We start from the raw sequence: 18,598 nt of genomic DNA, 5'->3' as shown, positions 1-18,598 counted from the left end.
TGGATTCCTAGTCAACAGAGAACTGAAATAATTGAGCCATTCAGAGGAAATCTGACCATTTTCATGAGCTGTGTCTGCCTCAGCAGACAGACTCCCTTAGAACTCCCCAGAACAGTACAGATGGTCCGGGCACAAGGTCATCTGCTTGTTATTCCAAATAGCCAGGCAACTCACTGACCAATTACAAAGCAGGCCTTGAGCTTTCTGAGAGTTCTCTTGTTTTACAAAATGTGTTATTCCCACAAAACAGGTTTAGAGAAGTGTTATATGTCATTCCCCCTCGCCCCCTGGTACCTTCTTGTTCCCAAAACGGCACTCTACATGGACTCAACAGATCTGGGTTTGCCTCTAGCTCTGGCATTTGTTTGCCATGTGATCTTGGGAAAATCATCTAATTTCTCAGAATCTCAATCATGCCAATTACCCTACTTACCTCACCAACATCATGTCTATAAGATGCTTTTTACCATAAAAAAGTGTTTCCCAAAACACAAAGGGAGTACCTACAGGTTCCAGACTCTCGGCTAGAACTCAAAAAGGAAAGACACAGTACCTGCTGCCCAGAATCCAACGGAGAAAACAGGCAACCAAACAGACAGTCAAAGTAGAGGGAGCTGTGGGACCACAGCCGGTATGGGGGTGGGGACATCCTGAGGTCATAGAAGGCTTCACAAGACAGATGATGTCTCAGATGATGCCTGGAGGAGGGAGAAGGAAGTGGGGATGACAGTCTGGTCTGTGAGAAAAGTATAGAAGGGTGCTGCCAGTCAAAGAGCTCAGCACATTAGGGAAATGTCCTAGAACTCATCAGGGCCAGAGCCTAAGGGAATATGGGAGAAGGAAAAAAACATATAAATCTGGCAGGGAAGAGTAACATATATTATTGAGAGTCTTCTATGGATAAAAAATAATCCCTCACATCATTTGGCTCTTATCCTTGATTGGGTCATGTATGAATTTTAATATCTCCCTTTATCATTACTGCACTATAAGGTAAGTAGTATTACTATCCCCATTTTACAGGTGAGCGAACAGATGCCCAGAAAGTTGAAAACCTTCCCAAAGTCCCATAGCAAGTGGTCAACCCAGAACCCTAACTTAATTCCGTCTGATGGCATAGTTACTGCTCTGAGTAATCACTGAGGTCTCCTGCCCCAGTGGAGGGTTTTGGCATTATTACACAGGAGCTTATGTTGGACACACTGTAGGACGGACTACATGAGTCCCACTTCTTGGTATTCATAACCTTGTGTGACCGCCTCTCTGTTTTAAAGTTTATTTATTTTTGAGAGAGAGAGAGATACAGAGAGTGAGCACAAGCATGAGCGGGGGAGGGGCAGAGGGAGGGAGACGCAGAATCTGAAGCAGGCTCCAGGCTCCGAGCTGTCAGCATGGAGCCCGATGTGGGGATTGAACTCACGAACTGTGAGATCATGACCTGAGCCAAAGTCGGATGCCTCACCGACTGAGACACCCAGGCGCCCATCCTCTTGAGTGTGGTGGCCTAACAACTTTTTTCTAATCAACAGAATACAGCAAAGGTGATAAGATGTCACTTTCGTGACTCCGATATATTTAAAATTGTGACTCTCCTCTTGCTAGAAGACTCTGTTCCTTGCTGCCTTTGATGAAATAAGAGGCCATGGGGGAAAGGTCCATCTGGCAAAGAACAGAGAACTGATTCTGGCCAAGAATCAGTAAGGAACAGAGGCCCTCAGTCAAACAACCCTGTAAGAACGGAATGCTGCCAACAATTTGAGTAAAATCAGAGTGGATCTTTCTCTAGTCCAGCTTTCACCTGAGACCCAAGCCCTGATTTAGGAGAGACCTTGAAGCAGGTGGGTCTCCAGCTAAGCTGTGCCCGGATTCCTAACCCACGTAAACCATGAGATAATACACGCATGTTGATTTACGCCACTATGTTTGTAATCATTTGTTGCATAGAAATGGATACGTGATACAGAGTCTGTGAAGGGTTTAAACACAGGAATGATCAAGGACAGGTCTGCATTTTATAAGTCGCTTTTGCCAGCAGGATGGATTAGACGACAGGGTGGAGAGACCAGCTAAGAGGTTATTTCACAGTGAGTCATGATGGTGACCCACACTGTGGTGGTGACAGAGGTAACGGAGGAAGGGAAAGTAGAGGAAGTTACAGAAGCAGTGTCAGGGGCAGATTCAGCAGCACAGTGGGTCCCACCTGATGCATGTATGGGGCAAGGAGGGAGCACTGGGTTTGCACACAAGGGTCATTCCACTGGACTCACCCAGAGCATAGACCTTGGAGCTCTCAGCAGCCACGCAATTGCACCAGCCTGGCACAATGCCACACGAGTCTCAGGGACCCACTGCAGCTGGCAGAGAACTGCTGAGTGTCCAGATGGGACAAGGGGATTCTCCGGGCCCTTTGGGTACCAAATTCTAAAAGTCTTACCTGAAGGGAATTGGACACTTTAGGGGGCCATAGTAGAATTCATCCTCTTAAAATTCAGCCCCAGAGAGGTGCCCTTGGTATCAGACAGCACATCAAAATGCCTTCTGAAGGAAAGTTCTCTCTGGAGAGAACCAGAGGTAAGTAAAAGACAGGTTTCCGAGGCAAGGATGGGCCAATAACCCCAGTTCCGGGAAAGACACAGCTGAGAAGATGGGCTCATGGCCTTAGCCACTCACTGGGTGTACTGCCTCCTTACTACTGCTTCTTCCTTACTCAGACAAAACCACCACCACCACCACCCCCCACCCCACCATCCAGAATTAACATGAGGCTGAAATGAGGTAAGAACCCTGGAAAGGAAAACATGAAGCACATGTCAGCTGATATTAACATGGTATCGTAACTGAACCTCAGAAAGATCAGAATGTAATTGTTGGTGGTATTTGGTTACAGCCGCCCTGGCAAACGAATGCAATCCCACAGCAATCGGGCTCTAAGACCCATGCAAGTGCACCTCTGCCCATCGAAGTCGACTTGGTTCTCCCGGGATCCCACATGGGCACTTGGGTGCAGAAAGGCCCTGGCACAGCTGGTGTGAACAGGTGGCTGGTCCCAGACCCTAATGGCTGTAAGCAGTGAATGTCACCCTCATAACGATTCAGCTTCCGATACGTGGCGGAACAGCTGAGGTCAGGGCAGGAAACTAGAGCAGCAGTAGTCAAAGTGTGGTCACCAGCATCCCATGGGCGCTTACTAGAAATGCAAACTCTCAGGGTGCACACCAGAATCAGAATCTCTTGGCCCAGGGCCCAGAGATTTAGGTTGTAACAAGCTCTCTAGCTGAATCTTAAACACTCCAAAATTTTGAGAAGCTCTGGCCTGGAGGAAATGTGTCTAACTGGAGCAATGGCTTACTGCACCCCTGGCCAATGCTCTGTGTTAAAGGAAGTCAGAGAGGGACATGCGAGATGCTGTCCGTGGGGTGTCCAATGTTCCAGAAAGGAGCAACAAGTAATAATTGAGCACGTACTATATGCCAGGCACTGTGTATCCTCTGAGGATACACCAGTGAGTAAAAACAGTTGACCCTTGATCCTTTTTTTTTTTTTTTTAAGTGTTTGTTTATTTATTTATTTTTGAGAGAGAGAGAGACAATGAACAAGCCAGGGAGGGGCACAGAGAGAGGGAGACACAGAATCCGAAGTGGGCTCCAGGCTCCGAGCTGTCAGCACAGAGCCGGACATGGGGCTCGAACTCACAGACCCTGAGATCATGACCTGAGCCTGATTTGGACACTTAACCGACTGAGCCACACCGGTGCCCCAACCCTTGACTCTTTAGTGCTGACAATTTTATACGTCATGCCACAGACGTGAGAAGGGGAGGAGACAGAGAGAGACTGGCAGGGCAGATAACTTTGAGGGTCAGGAGAACTGACCGTGTTGCCTGCAGAGCGCCTGCGTGCGATCCAAGCAGAGGGTTTAGGTGGAGACCCTGCAGCTCTTTTTTTTTTTTTTTTTTTTTTTCCAACGTTTCTTTATTTTTGGGACAGAGAGAGACAGAGCATGAACGGGGGAGGGGCAGAGAGAGAGAGGGAGACACAGAATCGGAAACAGGCTCCAGGCTCTGAGCCATCAGCCCAGAGCCCGACGCGGGGCTCGAACTCACGGACCGCGAGATCGTGACCTGGCTGAAGTCGGACGCTTAACCGACTGCGCCACCCAGGCGCCCCAACCCCTGCAGCTCTTTATACAAGCTATGACTACCAAGCATGCCTACAAGGGTCACCCCTGTTGTCAGGTGTGAGGGTTGTTATCCCAGGGCCACCAGTGGCTTTGCCCTCGGCCCCTTGTTCTAATGAAGCATCGCCTTCAAAGCCACCCCCACCGGCCACAGGCATTTTTAGAACTCCTCAGTATTCTGCAGCAGTCTTCGGTTTGCACTGCCCCAGAAGCCGACCCTGAGATGGGAATTTGTTACCGGCACCTTATTTTGGAAGACGATTCCTCAAAATATGGAAGATGGTTCCTCGAAGAGAGAACAAGGGAAACGGCACCCGTAGGAAAGCCGATGAAGCCAGTGTTAATGAGCGAATCACTGCTGTGAGTGACAGGGCTCGGTCCTACAGGGGACCCTCTGGGAGACCGTGAAGGACAGCCGAGAAGCGGGCTGCCCAGAGGTGAGGAAGCACAGTCTGCACCTACCAGATGTCCTCATTCCCTGCTTGAGGGCCGTTCCTGGGCTTTAAGCTCTGACTCTGTCCTGTCCTGCACACAGACAGAGCCCCCGTCTATAGTCACAGACTTATGATGTCATCAGTGTGGAGGGAGACTGTCTTCAGGTGACCCCCCAGGGCAGCCTACGGGACTCTGTACCAGAATATCTGTTACATAAGCCACAAACACGTGGCATCTTGTATCTGAGCTCTACAACCGTGCTCTCCTTGTGAATGTCAAGTTGGGCAAGATGCAGTTCTCTCTGTCCACCTCTGCAACCATCCTTATATCTAATGGAATAATGAAATGCCTTCCAATGAGATGGTACAGATAATTTGATCCCTGGCAACAGCAAAGAAATGGTGTTTCTGTTCCTCTGCACGTGATCATGGCTAAGCATAAGAAGACATTGGTGCCGACTCAGAAATACCGGAAGGGGCTGATGGTCTTTGGAGGCCACTGCAAGTTGTTGGGGCTCAGGGACCCCGTCTCCTTCATGACTGCCTCTCCAGCACCCCCGGTAGGGCCCACACCGAGCGGAACGGTGTGCTGGCTGGGATCGACTTTCGGAGCTTTAAAGGGCTTTGAGTGTGCCTCATTTCACAGAAGTCTAACTCGCTTAGAAATTCTTAGAGTTTCAAATGGACATGTTGAAAATTCACGCTTTCATTCACTTTTAATGAGAATTTTCTTTTCTCAAGAAGAATCTGCGGGCTGCCTTACAAGTAATTCCACAGCCATCTGGAAGACTTGTGTTGCTACTTAGAAGTGCTAAAAGAGATATATATGGAGGCTGACTCCTGGCGAAATTGGAAACGAAGGGACGCACGCTTTAGCAACACCCACGTCCCTTCCCGGCTTCCCGTCCTTTCTCCCCGTGTCCCCAGAGCTCCAGGCACAGACGGCACGCATGCCTCCAAGTCACACAAATGTTTGAGAGATTTAAGACACTACTCTTCCCACAAACATATTTTGTTTCGCCAAGGATACCTGCAGGAAGAAATCCTCATTTCACAAGGATGCCTCAATAATGACAATATTTCAAGCGCGGTGAGTCCAGGCGGAGAAGACTCAAGGACAAAACAATCTGTCCAATGCTCCAGAAAGCAGAAGACATTAGCCAACCTGCATCTGCTCTTACGAGCAACACTGGTGGCACCTGGGTGGCTCAGTTGGTTAAGCGTCCGACTCTTGATCTCAGCCCAGGTCTTGATCTCAGGGTCATGAGTTCAAGCCCTGGGCTGGGCTCCATGCTGGGCATGAAGCCTACTTAGAAATCAATCAATCAATCAATGTAAAAACTGTAAGAAAAGGACCCCGGTTATCAACAACTCCATTCAGTGCCCACCCTGAGAGCATGTTTATAGGCATCAGGCGCTGTGCTTGGTACCTAAGAAACGACACGGGAAATTGAAGACCTTGAACAGAAGGAGCACACACATCCCAGGGGTGGATGACTCCTGTCACCCAGACATGGCAGTGTTCTGGGAAACAAGTAATTATCTAGACACAGACCCACAGCAAATGTACTCTACGAGCACAGTGCTGTGGGAGGCCAGAGAAGGACGTCTCTAGCTCTGTTGGGATGTCCGAGGAGCCTGCTGAAATCAGAACGGGAAATGAGGAGATCAGAGCAAGAGGAGAGAGAGTGCAGCCCCATGGTTCCCATGACTGTGGATCAAACAGGTGAAAGAATAAAACTAGCAATTGCAGGCAGGTTTGAAGGACAACGAAATGTGCCCTGTGGTTGCTACATTTGGTTAAGTCTTTCCCTCTGGGGCTCCTCCAAAAGGAAGCTTCCTGCAGCAGCTAAGAGCTGAGGTTCTGGAAGCAGGCTGCCATAGTTCAAATCCCAGCTCTGCCCCTCACCAGATATGTGACCTTGAGGAACAACGTTTGCCTTTCTTTGCTTCTATTTTCCCATCTTTAAAATGGGATTATAAGAGACCTACCTCCAGGGCACCTGGGTGGCTCAGTTGGATAAGTGTCGACTTTGGCTCAGGTCATGATCTCATGGTCCATGAGTTTGAGCCCCACATAGGGCTCTGTGCTGACAGCTCGGAGCCTGGATCCTGTTTCCATTTCTGTGTCTCCCTCTCTCTCTCCCCCTCCCCTGCTCATGCTCGCTCGCTCTCTCTCTCTCTCTCAAAAATAAACATTTAAAAATTAAAAAAAAAAGAGAGAGAGAGAGAGAGACCTACCTTCTAAGCTTGTTATGATGATTAAGTGAGCTAATGGGTTTAAAGCACTTAAACATGATGCCTGACAAAAATGAGCACTTTGACGTCATTAGGTGTCATTCCTATTATAAAGATTGCAAACTCAAAAGGCAGTGTTTTGTCGGTTTGTTTCTAGAACACAGAAAACCTGCACTCATGTATTCAGTTGTGCATTCAACGAACATTCGTCAAGGGCTGGCCGAGCGCCAAACACAGGTAGGTATGGCCTCTGCCCTCCAGAGGCTCCCTGGTAGAGCAGGAAGCTGGCGGAAAGCCAAGCCTTGCGGGGTTGGTACCCCTGTCTGCCGAGGCGGGGGAGGCTGAGCACGAAGACGGACAGAGGTGGCGAGGCTTCAAGGAAACACTTTGATTTGGGTTTCAGTTTGGGGGCTGACCTTTAGGGCATCCAAATCCAAGTGTTTGTCCCGCTCAGTGGGACCCTGGGACAACAGAGCAGGGCAAGGACATGTGAGCCTGGAGCGAGCACGGAGACAGGACAGGCAGGGACCACGATGCATGGCATCTGATATCTACCCAGAACACCTTGCTGCCGGTGGACCTTTCTGATCGGGTGGTGATGGTCCCAGCGCATCAGTGACACATTCCGACGGGAAGGTGCAGCTGCTAGAACTCTTAGACGAGGAGGGGTGGGAACAGAACTCACAAGGTGAGCAACTCAGGGAGAGAAGGAAAATGGAAGAGAATTCATGCCATTCTGGAGAGTCAGGGGCTCTCTGTCAAGGTCCAGGGAGCAGGGGACAAATCTCTGAGGGGAGACTGCTGATGGAGTGCAGGGGCTTAGGCCCCACAGTAAGCAGAGAGTGTGGACTTGCATGTTATGCTCGGTTACAAGGGTAGGTTGAGTGAAAACCTGTCATGCTCAGTGCAGCACATTTTCACAGAACTAGCCACACCCTCAGAGGAAGGATCCCGAAATTCCCCGCAGCGATGAGACTCCATACTTTCCTGGAAGAATTTTACAATCCAGTCATGTTAGACAAACATTAGAAGTGTCCTAGGGGGGCACCCGGCTGGCTCAGTTGGTTAAGCGACCACCTTAGCTCAGGTCATGATCTCACAGTTCTGGAGTTTGAGCCCCTCATCAAGCTCTCTGCTGACACCACAGAGCCCACTTAGGACCCTTGGTCTCCCTCTCCCTCTGGCCCTCCCCTCCTCTCGAGCACTCTCTCTCTCTCAAAAATAAAGGAACTTTTTTTTTAAAAAAAGAGGGGCGCCTGGGTGGCTCAGTCGGTTAAGCATCTGACTTCGGCTTAGGTCACGATCTCCCGGTTTGTGGGTTTGAGCCCCACATCCAGCTCTGTGCTGACAGCTCAGAGCCTGGAGCCTGTTTTGGATTCTGTGTCTCCTCCTCTCTCTGCCCCTCGCTTGTTCATGCTCTGTCTCTATCTCTCAATAATAAATAGATGTTAAAAAAAAATTTTTAATGTAAAAAAAACTAATAAAAAAGAGAGAAGTGTCCTTTGGGGGCCTGGTTGGCTCAGTTGGAGGAGCGTGTGACTCTTGATCTCAGGGCTGTGCGTTTGAGCCCTACATGGCATGTAGAAATAAATAAATAAACTTAAAAAAAAAAAAAAAAGGGAAGTGTCCTTTCCATGACAGTGAGCTTTCTACTTTTCACTTATTCATGTCTCCAGTCATTAAATGATCATGTGTCTGTCAACGGCCTCTGGGTGACCAGACCTGTTGCAAGTGCCAGGAATGCGACGGACCAAGGGGCTGCTCTTGGGGAGCCGAATTCTAGTAGGGAGAGAGAAACTGTAAACAAAGATCAAACAAATAAACGGGGGAATCTCATACCACAGAGAGTGCTATGTGAGCAGGGAAGGCATCTCGGAGGAGGTGCTGACATTGGAGCAGAAATTGACAGGAAGTGTCAGGATGCCCGCTCCAGGTTACCACACCATACCACCTCCCTCCTAAGTAAAAACGCCTCAACTCTCCCTTAGGCTTAGGAAGAGTGGATGAGATTACCCTTTCAGCTCCCCAGGACCCTATATTTTACAAAAAAGATGATGATGATGATAATGATGATGATGATGATGATGATGATGATGATGATGATAAAGAGAGAGTAATAATATTACCCACACCTTGAGTCAAGGCTGTGGTGCTGCCTAGGGATGTTTTACAGGTGTAAACTCGTGTAATCCTTACAACGCCCCCCTGAGGTCGATGCTGTTATCACCCCGTTGTCCAGACAAGATAAGTGAGGCACAGAGAGATACGGGCAACTTGCCCTGGGCCACAGCACTAGCATCACCAGAGGCAGGATTTGGACCCAGGCGCTCTGGATCCCAGAAGGTATGTGCCTAATCCCTGGGCAGAGAGGGAGAAGCCAGGTAAAAACAGGAGGAAGCCACAAATAAGGCGCCGGCCTCTCTGGAGCGTGTACCCTGTGGCAGTCAGGCTCCAGGCACAGAGTTAGGATTAGGTGTCTCCTCAAATCAATGTCACCAGGGAGGCACCACCAGCACAGCCATTTTACTGATGAAGAAACTAGGGTATGGGAAGGGTAAGTGGTTGGCTCAAGGCAGAGAGTGGAGGAGAGAGAGGCAAAGAAAGAGGAAAAAGGCAACATATTTGTGTATGTTTTGTCTCCCCAAAATGAACGGAGTAGGTCCTTAAATACGTAGGTCCTTAAATCTGCCCACTGGAGTTCAGGCCCAAGAGTATCCGCTCTGCAGAAGCCTGGCTTTTGCACGCGAAGACTCTGAAGATGGTGCTTAGTTTGCTCCAAATAATACGCACGCTCCTCTTCCAGCTGATAAACATCCCCCGCCCCCCGAGATTCGTCAGTGATTTTAGCCCATTGGCTATTTTAAGACCCAGATTTATAATTTTCGCTTGTGTTCCTAAGAGATTCTGAACATCCAACCCTTCTCTTTTATCTTCACACATCCTCCCGCCTGATTCACTGAAGGAGCCTAACTTGGGGTCGCTTTCACATGCCAGCCCCAGCTAAAGAAAGCCTGCCGCACATCATGAAAAGGACACAGGCAGGCTGCATCTGGCAGCCTCGGTGTCTTAGGGCAGCAGACGCACAGTGGGAACGGTGGCGGAGGAGGAGGGGCAGGCCTCTCTAGCTCTCTTTTTATGGTCGCAGTGCTTCGAAAGCGCTATTTTAAAAAGAACTTCTTTTCAATGGAGAAAAATGACATGAATTTGATATGACAAAGTAAGTACGGCGTGATGAGAAAAAAAAATTGCTCTTCTAGGATCTTTTATGTTTTCTGATGCAGATCTACAATTAATTCTTAGCAAAGGGAAGAACAAAAATGTCATGTCGTTGTAAGAAACTGACACTGTAGCCCCTAGACTATTTGTCAGTGATTAATAAGAAATAGATTCCCATTTTTTATTTTGGTCTCAGCTCAAGAGGGCTTTTTTTTTTCCCTTGGAGAAATGATAAGATAAGCAGAAGCAATCCTTGAAGGATTTGAGGAAGCCAGCAGTAAGAAGGATGTATCAGCGAGAGTAACACAATTAGAACGAGAGCACTGGAGCTGCCCATCAGCGCCACCGAGGCACTAACTGACTCAGGCAAGAATCATCAATGGATGTTGCACCAGTTGCTACTGCTGCAGAGCCATTATCCCAAAGCTCAGGGGCTCACCCAACCATTCTATCTGGCTCATGATTTTGCGCATCAGGAAGTCAAGAGGCGCTTGTCTGCAGTCCTTGCTTGTAGTCACTCGTGTGGTTGCAGTCAGGTGTCAGATGAAGCTTCAGCCATTTTCAGGGCTCCCCTGGGCTGGAGCATCCAAGGTGCTCGCTTCCCATGGTGGAGGCTGGTGCTGGCTGTTGGCCAGTAGCTCAACTGTTGACCTGAATGCCTCCGCGCAGCCTCCGCAGCACGGCCATCTCAGGGGCCACGCTTCCCACAGGGCACCTCCCTTTCTCTGAGGCCAACAGCCCAAGAGGACAAGGCAGAAGTGGTATGACCTTTAAGGCTGATCACAGCCTCGTTCCGAGTCAAGAGGAAAGGACATGGACCCCATCTCTGAATGCGAGAATTCTCTCAAAGAGTTTAGGGCCATATTTTAGAAACCACCTAGGTTAATAGCGCTGAGTAGGAGTTTATTGCAGAAAGGATATGTACACAGTCTCAAAGTATTTCTTTTTTTAATATAAAGTTTATGTATTTGAGAGAGAGAGAGAGAGAGTAGGGGAGGGGCAGAGAGAGAAGGAGAGAGAGAGAATCCCAAGCAAGTTCCACACTTCCAGTACAGAGCCCAACGTGGGGCTCAAAGTCACAAACTTCAAGATCATGACCTGAGCTGAAATCAAGAGTCAGGTGCTTAACCAACTGAGCCACCCAGGCACCCCTCAAAGTATTTATCAGAGACTATTTATTTATTAAACAGATTCCTCTACAGTGGAGAAAGCTGACCAGTATAACCTTAACCAAGTGATCAAAGTTAACATCACCCATTACAGGACACACTGCATTCTTTGCCCTGTGATACGATGTGCAGAGAGGACTCCTGAATTTAAACAAGAGAAAACAAGAAGGCCAACCCTAACTGAGGAACATTCTACAAAACTGGCCTGTGCACTTCAAAAATGTCAGTGTAAATGCAGCAGACGCTGTCAGTGCGCCCTCCCCACAATGTCCTCGGCACTCACCTTTCCAGTGCTTGCAGCTGGACCACTCCAGGGGGCCAGCTGGAAGTGCTGGAGAGGCCAACACCCTTGGACCAGTAGGACAAGAATTTCCACTTTCTCATCTCCTGAAGGGAATAACCTGGGGACACCTTTCCGCACTGTCTGCCAGGGCACCACATTGGAATATGGGGCTCAGCTGCCCAGGCTGGTTATTTGCTTGAGATCGCAGTCATATCAGCTTCCTTCCCTTCCTTGTTCCACTCCCACCTCCGAGTCATACTGCTTAGTATTGCCTCCCAAATATCTACCTGCATTTGAATCTCTGTTTCAGCCTCTCCTTCTGGGACAACCCAATCCAACACAACCCTGAAGACAGAAGCAAAGACTGAGGAGAGTCCACTCCGGGGTAAAGGTGAGTAAAGAGATCCAGAGGAGCAATAGATCACTGCGTGGTCTTGACCTGGAATCAACATCGGGGGGAAATGCTATGCATGATTTTATTGGGATCATCGGCAAAATTTGAGTGTGGGCTGCAGATGAGGTCATAGTATTATATCAGTGTTAAGTTTCCTGAATTGTACTGCAGTGACATAAAAGCATGTCCTTCCTCACTCTTAGGAACAGAATGCTGAAACACCCAGGGATCAGAGAGAGTGTTGGCCATCACTCATTCGAAAATGGTTTGACAAATAAGCAGAATAGGAGAGATTTAAAAGAACCTTAGCAATTACTAATATAGTTGAACACCATCTAGGTGTTCAGTGGTTCGTTCTTAAAACTTCGCTGATCCTTTAAGAATCTCTTAAAAAGTTACAAAAGAGTGCTAGCACATCAAAATATGTATGATCAATGTAATAGAAATTAGAAGGAAAAGTACATATACTGAAAAGGAGAGTGTCCACAGCTGACTTTTTCAAAAATGTACCTAATGAGCTTGCTGGCAGGTAAGAAACACATATTATGTTGGAAGAGGCAGAACTAAACACGTGTCAAATATTTCTCAAATTTTAGATAAATATGAAGATGTCAGGCTTCCAGTGGGTCATTAAGGCAAGTCAGAAAGGAAACTAACACTCTTTGATGTGGCTGGATGAGGTATGTACGTTATTCCCCTCTAATGGTGATGTGTGCATGACTAGGGCTGGCACTTTTTGCTTTGATGTGAGCTGCTATAAATTTCACAGCATTGTCACTACTTTGACATTGAGAAAGTGTTACTAGTTTTTTCTACAGGCTCAGAGACTAGTTAACTTGTCTAGGATCTCACAGCTAAATAAAAGCCACGATTCCGCATCAAAACCTTGACTTTTTCCCCAACTCTCATGTGACAACCCAATTTGCCCTCAAGAAAGAGAGAGGTATTGTCAGCCTGTTTCTAGTCTTTGGAAAGCCTAACCTTTGGCATCTGGCAGGCAATCTTACCATTAGCAGCACTGACCTCCATGAGCCACTGGATGGACTCCACACGGCAGCCCTAATCCATAGTAAAGAGATAAGGAGCCTAATGGGAAATGCTCCAGTGTGCATCCCTGGTGTGAATTTCTACCCCTTCCCCTCTAAGGGAAGTGAGCACTCACATGGCCGCTCCGGAGTCCACTATGACCGCCCAAGGGTCTTGGTGGATGGCAAACTCACCATGAGTCAGAACCACTGCCAAGAAAGGCTAATCTGAATTCAAATTTGAATCACTGGAGGTTCCATGTATTTTTATTTTATTTTATTTTATTTTATTTTATTTTATTTTATTTTATTTTATTTTATACAGCTCAGAGAAACGTTAGCAATCTAACCTCCCAATTTCTACAGATGAGGAAACTGAGGCCCAGGGGAGAAGGATGCCTTGGTTGGAGCAGCAAGCTAATTAGAAGGCGAGGCAAACACAGAGCCATTAGACAACCCAGTGTTGATTTCTTTGGGGAGATTCACTGGCATTCTTGGGCTCAATTTTTCTTTATTTTTTAAAAAATCATATTCTTCCCCTTTTATTGAACTAGAAATGCTCTGACAAGCTTGGAAATGTTAATAGACCATCTGAGAGAGCTGCCATCAAATGCAGCTGAAAATATAAAAAAGGATAGTCGGTGCTCTTGACTCCTTTCTCCCTTCAGTGTAGCTGACATGTTTCCAAAGGGCAGTCTCAGAAATGGTTCATGTGCATTCAGTGTGGCTACTAATGATGTATAGGCTCGTGGCAAGCCGGGTTCTGCTAAAATGGAGACAGAAAGGGAACCAGGCACCACAAGGGTCTTGGACACAGGTAAGTCCCTCCGGACCAAGGAAAAACAGAAAGCAAAACCATTGAGAAATAGAGCACATCTTCACACAGAGCTTTATAACATCAGAAGAAACCATATTATCTGAGGATTTGGAAGAATATCTTGTACAGCAGAGAACAGGGTTAAAAAATCTCAAGGAAATAAGCATACCCAGATCTGCACATGTGGGGAAAGGAGTGGTAAAGGGGAAATTATGTGTCTTTTCTACAACCTATCTGGCAGAATCTGATCTGCCTAATTTTTATTTTTATTTTTTATTTTTTTTTTTCAACGTTTATTTATTTTTGGGACAGAGAGAGACAGCGCATGAACGGGGGAGGGGCAGAGAGACAGGAAGACACAGAATCGGAAACAGGCTCCAGGCCCCGAGCCATCAGCCCAGAGCCTGACGCGGGGCTCGAACTCACGGACCGTGAGATCGTGACCTGGCTGAAGTCGGACGCTTAACCGACTGTGCCACCCAGGCGCCCCAATCTGCCTAGTTTTTAAAAGGATACTCTCCCCCATGAAAAAGAAGACATCTCATTTGCTTAATTATAAAAACATGCGTGTTTATGTGTATGTATAATGTATATTGGATTATATGTTCATATGTGCGTATATGCATACATGTGCATGTGGTATGTGTGTGTGTGAGAGAGAGAGAGAGGGTGTAATGTCTCTAGACCCTTGTCCCCATTCTCTACACATTTCTTTCCTCTCCTACCATAAAGCTCAAGGTCTGGAGACAAGACCATGCAATTGGATTCTAGTCTTCTCTCCCTTTCCACTTGGGCTAAGTGAGATGAGAGGCATATCTGTATTTGAAAGAAGTCCAATCAGCAAAATAACTCTGAAATTACCCACTATTTGGCCTAGATTCATACACCTGGGCATTAAAGCAACTCTGAAACTTATTTCCAAATCACCACCGTCAGGCACTTCCTGGAGCAAGTGACCAATCCAGAGTTCAGAGAGCGGATGTTTGCACAACAAATGGGCAAACCCTGGGTTTAAAACGCTTCCACAACCCTTTGCATCGGTCCTCAGGGTAGCAGTGTTTAGAATGTGTGACCATGCTTGGAGGGATGATAAATTTTACAAAGCAATCATCAAATTGACATGCTATTTGGCTCTATCAGATATGGCAATGTGATTGATGTTTGCCCATCAGTGGAGTCAAGGTTTGATCTGCTGGCCCAGCAGTGTAATCAAAACATTACCCATGCTGTGACTCAGAACCTGATGAGAAACTTAGTGGGGGGGCTGTTTTTATTATTGTTATTGTTATTATTCCCTCAAGGGGCCTCTGTGACTATTGAATTATAACTGATTTCTCTTGCAGTTTATTGCAATTTGCCACTTGGTTCCTCATGTCAAAAACCCAATATAATTTTCAGCCAAAAAAATAAGGCACTACATTATGATAATAGCAACAGCATTTCATCCATCAGCAGGAACTGAATGCATTACTTAACACATTTCAGAAGAATTCATGATGAATTTGAAAAGTTGCCCTTTTGGAAAGTATGGACTTAATCTTTGCATTATCATCTAGGTTTGGGGAAAGCCTGGCTGTAGGACCTACTGAAGATGGGGAAGCCTTTTTTAGAGAATGGTGAGGACTATTTCACACTCACTGAAAGGCTAGGGTAGGGATAATAAGAATCAGCTGGAAGGAAGTTTACAATCTGGGTAATGGCTGCTCCAAATCCCACAGTCACTGGCTTTGAAGAGCCATCTGTCTAGAACTGATTGGCTCAGAGTGCTGGCAAACAGAGATAATGAATCCAAGGTCAGAGGGTCAAGTTCATGCACATCTGAGCCAACTAGCTCAGGAAGGGTGGAAGGGAACCATGAGTCCATGGCTGCTGGACCCCCTCCAGCCCCACTGGCTTTGTGTGCATACAGCACCGGTTGCCAAGAAGAAATATAGCAAGGAGGGGGCCTGGGGCTTGTACGCTCAATTCAGATAGCTTTGGCTGAGCACCTACTTGAACAGGATTATGCCCTCCCAACTAAGTGGAGTTAGCAAAGACAGCAAGGCCTGCTCTCTGCCCTCAAGAAGCTCCATCTGGTGGTTGAATCAAAGAGGAATACTGGCAACTCCCACGAGAGCTAGAATAAGGGAAGAAACAGATGCTGTAACAAGGAACATGGGGCAGACAGGACCTCAGTAGAAGGCTGCAGGAGTAGGTGGGATCTTAAAAGGACCCTTGAGGATGGTTATTATTTCACCAAGGAGAAACAGGAGCTGAGGTTGGGGCAAGTATATCCCTCCAGTGTGTCTTTCAACAGTGACCTCAAATGCCTCTCCAGTATAGGTGTCTGCTGTTTTCAAGGTAATCTTCTCCGGACAGCTCTGCCCCTTCCACGTTCCAGTAACCACTCACCTTTCTTTGCCCAACGTGGCCGACAGATGCTAGTTTACTTTGGGTGCGCCCAGAAGCACAATTTAAGCCAGGAGTCAGCAAACTTTTATAAAAGACAAGATAGCAAATATATTCACCTTTCCAGGCCAGACTGTCTCTGTCACAACCATTCAACTTACTCCATCCCTGCAGTGTGAAAGGAACCCTAGACGTACGTAAAGGAGTTACATGGCTGTGATCCAATAAAACATTATTTACAAAAACAAGCAATAGACTGGATTTGGCCCATGAACTGTCGTTTGATGAGTCCTGTTTTGAGCCACAGATCTAAGAGCAAGCAGTTATCATTACTGCAAGGAACACACAGAGGAGAGAAGGGGAATGACACAGGGAAGGAGGGGCCAATAAGGGTTGTGTTTTCAAGTCAGTTACTAAAGTGAGCTATTAGAGCTTAATCCCATGGAGAAACTCTGGAAAAACAGAAGGAAAAAACTCAGAATTACCTTGGTCAACAGGCGAGGGAGTGGAGGTATTTATACCCCACACACATCAATCATGGTGTAAGGGCTTTCCCTGGAAGGACACAATTCCTAGGAAATTCCAGCCCATTCTCAGGAAGAATGGGATTTTTCACCTCTGATAAGGAGATACTGGCCACCAGAAGTCAGACTGGCCTTTGTGGAGTTAAGAATAAGGATCCGAGGGAGTGGGAATGAGCACGGACAGGGTCTGTGACAGCCCATCCCCTACACCACTCAGATCCAACCGTACCTCGTATTCAGCTGGTTCAATGTTAATTGAATGGGATGTTGGACAAGCTAGAGTCACCACAACTGTAGCTGAACCCAAGACCATAGTTGATATTCATTATCTCCTTCCTCTACCCTCCATTCTGGGCTTTTTTAAATAATTTTTTAAAGCATATTTATTCATTTTGAGAGATACAGAGCTGGAGAGGGGCAGAGAGAGAGAGAGAGAGAGGAGAGAGAATCCCAAGCAGTCCCTGCAGAGTCAGCACAGAGCCCGACATGGGACTCAAACTCATGAAACTGTGAGATCATGCCCTGGGCCAAAATCAAGAGTAGGATGCTTAACTGACTGAACCACCCAGGTGCCCCTCCATTCTAGATTTTTCTCACCCTCAGTCAGCACTTTTGCTGATCTAAGTTACTTGCTAACGGGCTAACCTAACCTTAATGTTTCTTCAACCATGACCATGTATGACTTTGAAAATAAAATTCTTTCATAAAATAAAATGACGATACCATAAATAATCTTACCACATAACAGTTGCTTCAAATTGCTACCTCCCTGTCAAACTGCATCATATGTAAAATGAACATGACACCCTTACTTCACAACAGTAAGAGCTTCACAAATGTTCAAAACAAAATAGAGCTTAAAAAAAACTTTTTTTCTGCCTGATTTCATATGCTAACATGTTCTTGCCAAATCCAGCTGCTGGCTCATCAAAAAGAGTTCATTAGTGTTGATTCTTCTGGTGCTTCTCTAGTAGATACCACAGTGTGCCACTGAATAAAGCAGAAGCACTGCCAGCTGATTGAGTCCAAAGCCAAAGAGATCCTGAGTCCAGAGGCAATTTCCTCCCCATTACATTATATGTTCTTCCCATCGGCTGCCCTACAGAGCCCAGCTCCGCAGGAGAGAACAGTTCTTGCCTGGCATTGCTGACTTTTCACAGCCCTGGGGCTTTTCCCCATCCAGCCCCAGAGAGCTTGGAGAGGCCATGCTGACCAAGTTGGTGTCAATCTCTTTGGCAGATCTGTGATGGAGAGAGTACCCTGGGGTCCACTGATGCCAAATGGGCCCATCCATACACAGCTGCTGGTGGAATCAACTTCTTCTGGCTCCCCACTCTGGGCAAGGGGAAGTAGGCCATCAGGAATGAGTCAGCATGGCCAAACTAGAGTCTTCAGAAGGAGAGGAAGGGGCTCTTTCTCCCACTCCTCTCCCCAGCCCAACAACAGAGCTATGGGAGAGGGTCACAGCTAAGTATCAATAAGCAGATTAGGGTCTAACTCAGAAGGGGTTCCAAAGTTCAAGAGGAGATCATTGGACCACTCGTCCCATGTGCAGGCAGCACAGGAGAGCACAGCACAGAGTCCTGGACTGCCTCCTGGCTCTGAGGTCTGCTAGCTACACAATCTGGAGAACTTCTATCCATTATGGCCTCAGTACTCTCATCTGCAGGAAGGATCAGTAATACATACTCTATTTTACCAAGATTCCAGCAAGACTAAAACTAAGATCATAGATATTAAATTTTTTTTGTAAACTATAAAACACATTATAATTGCACCCCATGAAAATTAGTCTGGATGTGGCTTCAAAGAAAGAATCCACAGTCGGAAGTTTTGGGTTGGAATCATGGCTCCATTTTCAATTAGTTGGAAGGTGCCAACACTCCTGGCCTCAATGCTTTATTTTGGAAAATTAAGAAACTTATTCCTCCTAC

At 47.0% G+C, this 18,598-nt stretch overlaps 1 long non-coding RNA gene across 1 annotated transcript in view; it reads right to left on the bottom strand.

Annotated features, from left to right (window-relative positions):
• Positions 1 to 553: 553 nt before the first annotated feature.
• LOC123585425 overlaps positions 554 to 18,598 on the bottom strand; it is a 90,300-nt gene continuing 72,255 nt past the window's right edge. Inside the window, exon 3 of the long non-coding RNA XR_006706156.1 lies at positions 554 to 698. This is a non-coding gene — a long non-coding RNA (uncharacterized LOC123585425). The remainder of the gene's footprint in view (positions 699 to 18,598) is intronic.

This window comes from Leopardus geoffroyi, chromosome C3, assembly GCF_018350155.1.
Source record: "Leopardus geoffroyi isolate Oge1 chromosome C3, O.geoffroyi_Oge1_pat1.0, whole genome shotgun sequence".
Classification (NCBI taxonomy): Eukaryota; Metazoa; Chordata; class Mammalia; order Carnivora; family Felidae; genus Leopardus; species Leopardus geoffroyi.
This window is presented reverse-complemented; position numbering and strand designations above follow the sequence as displayed.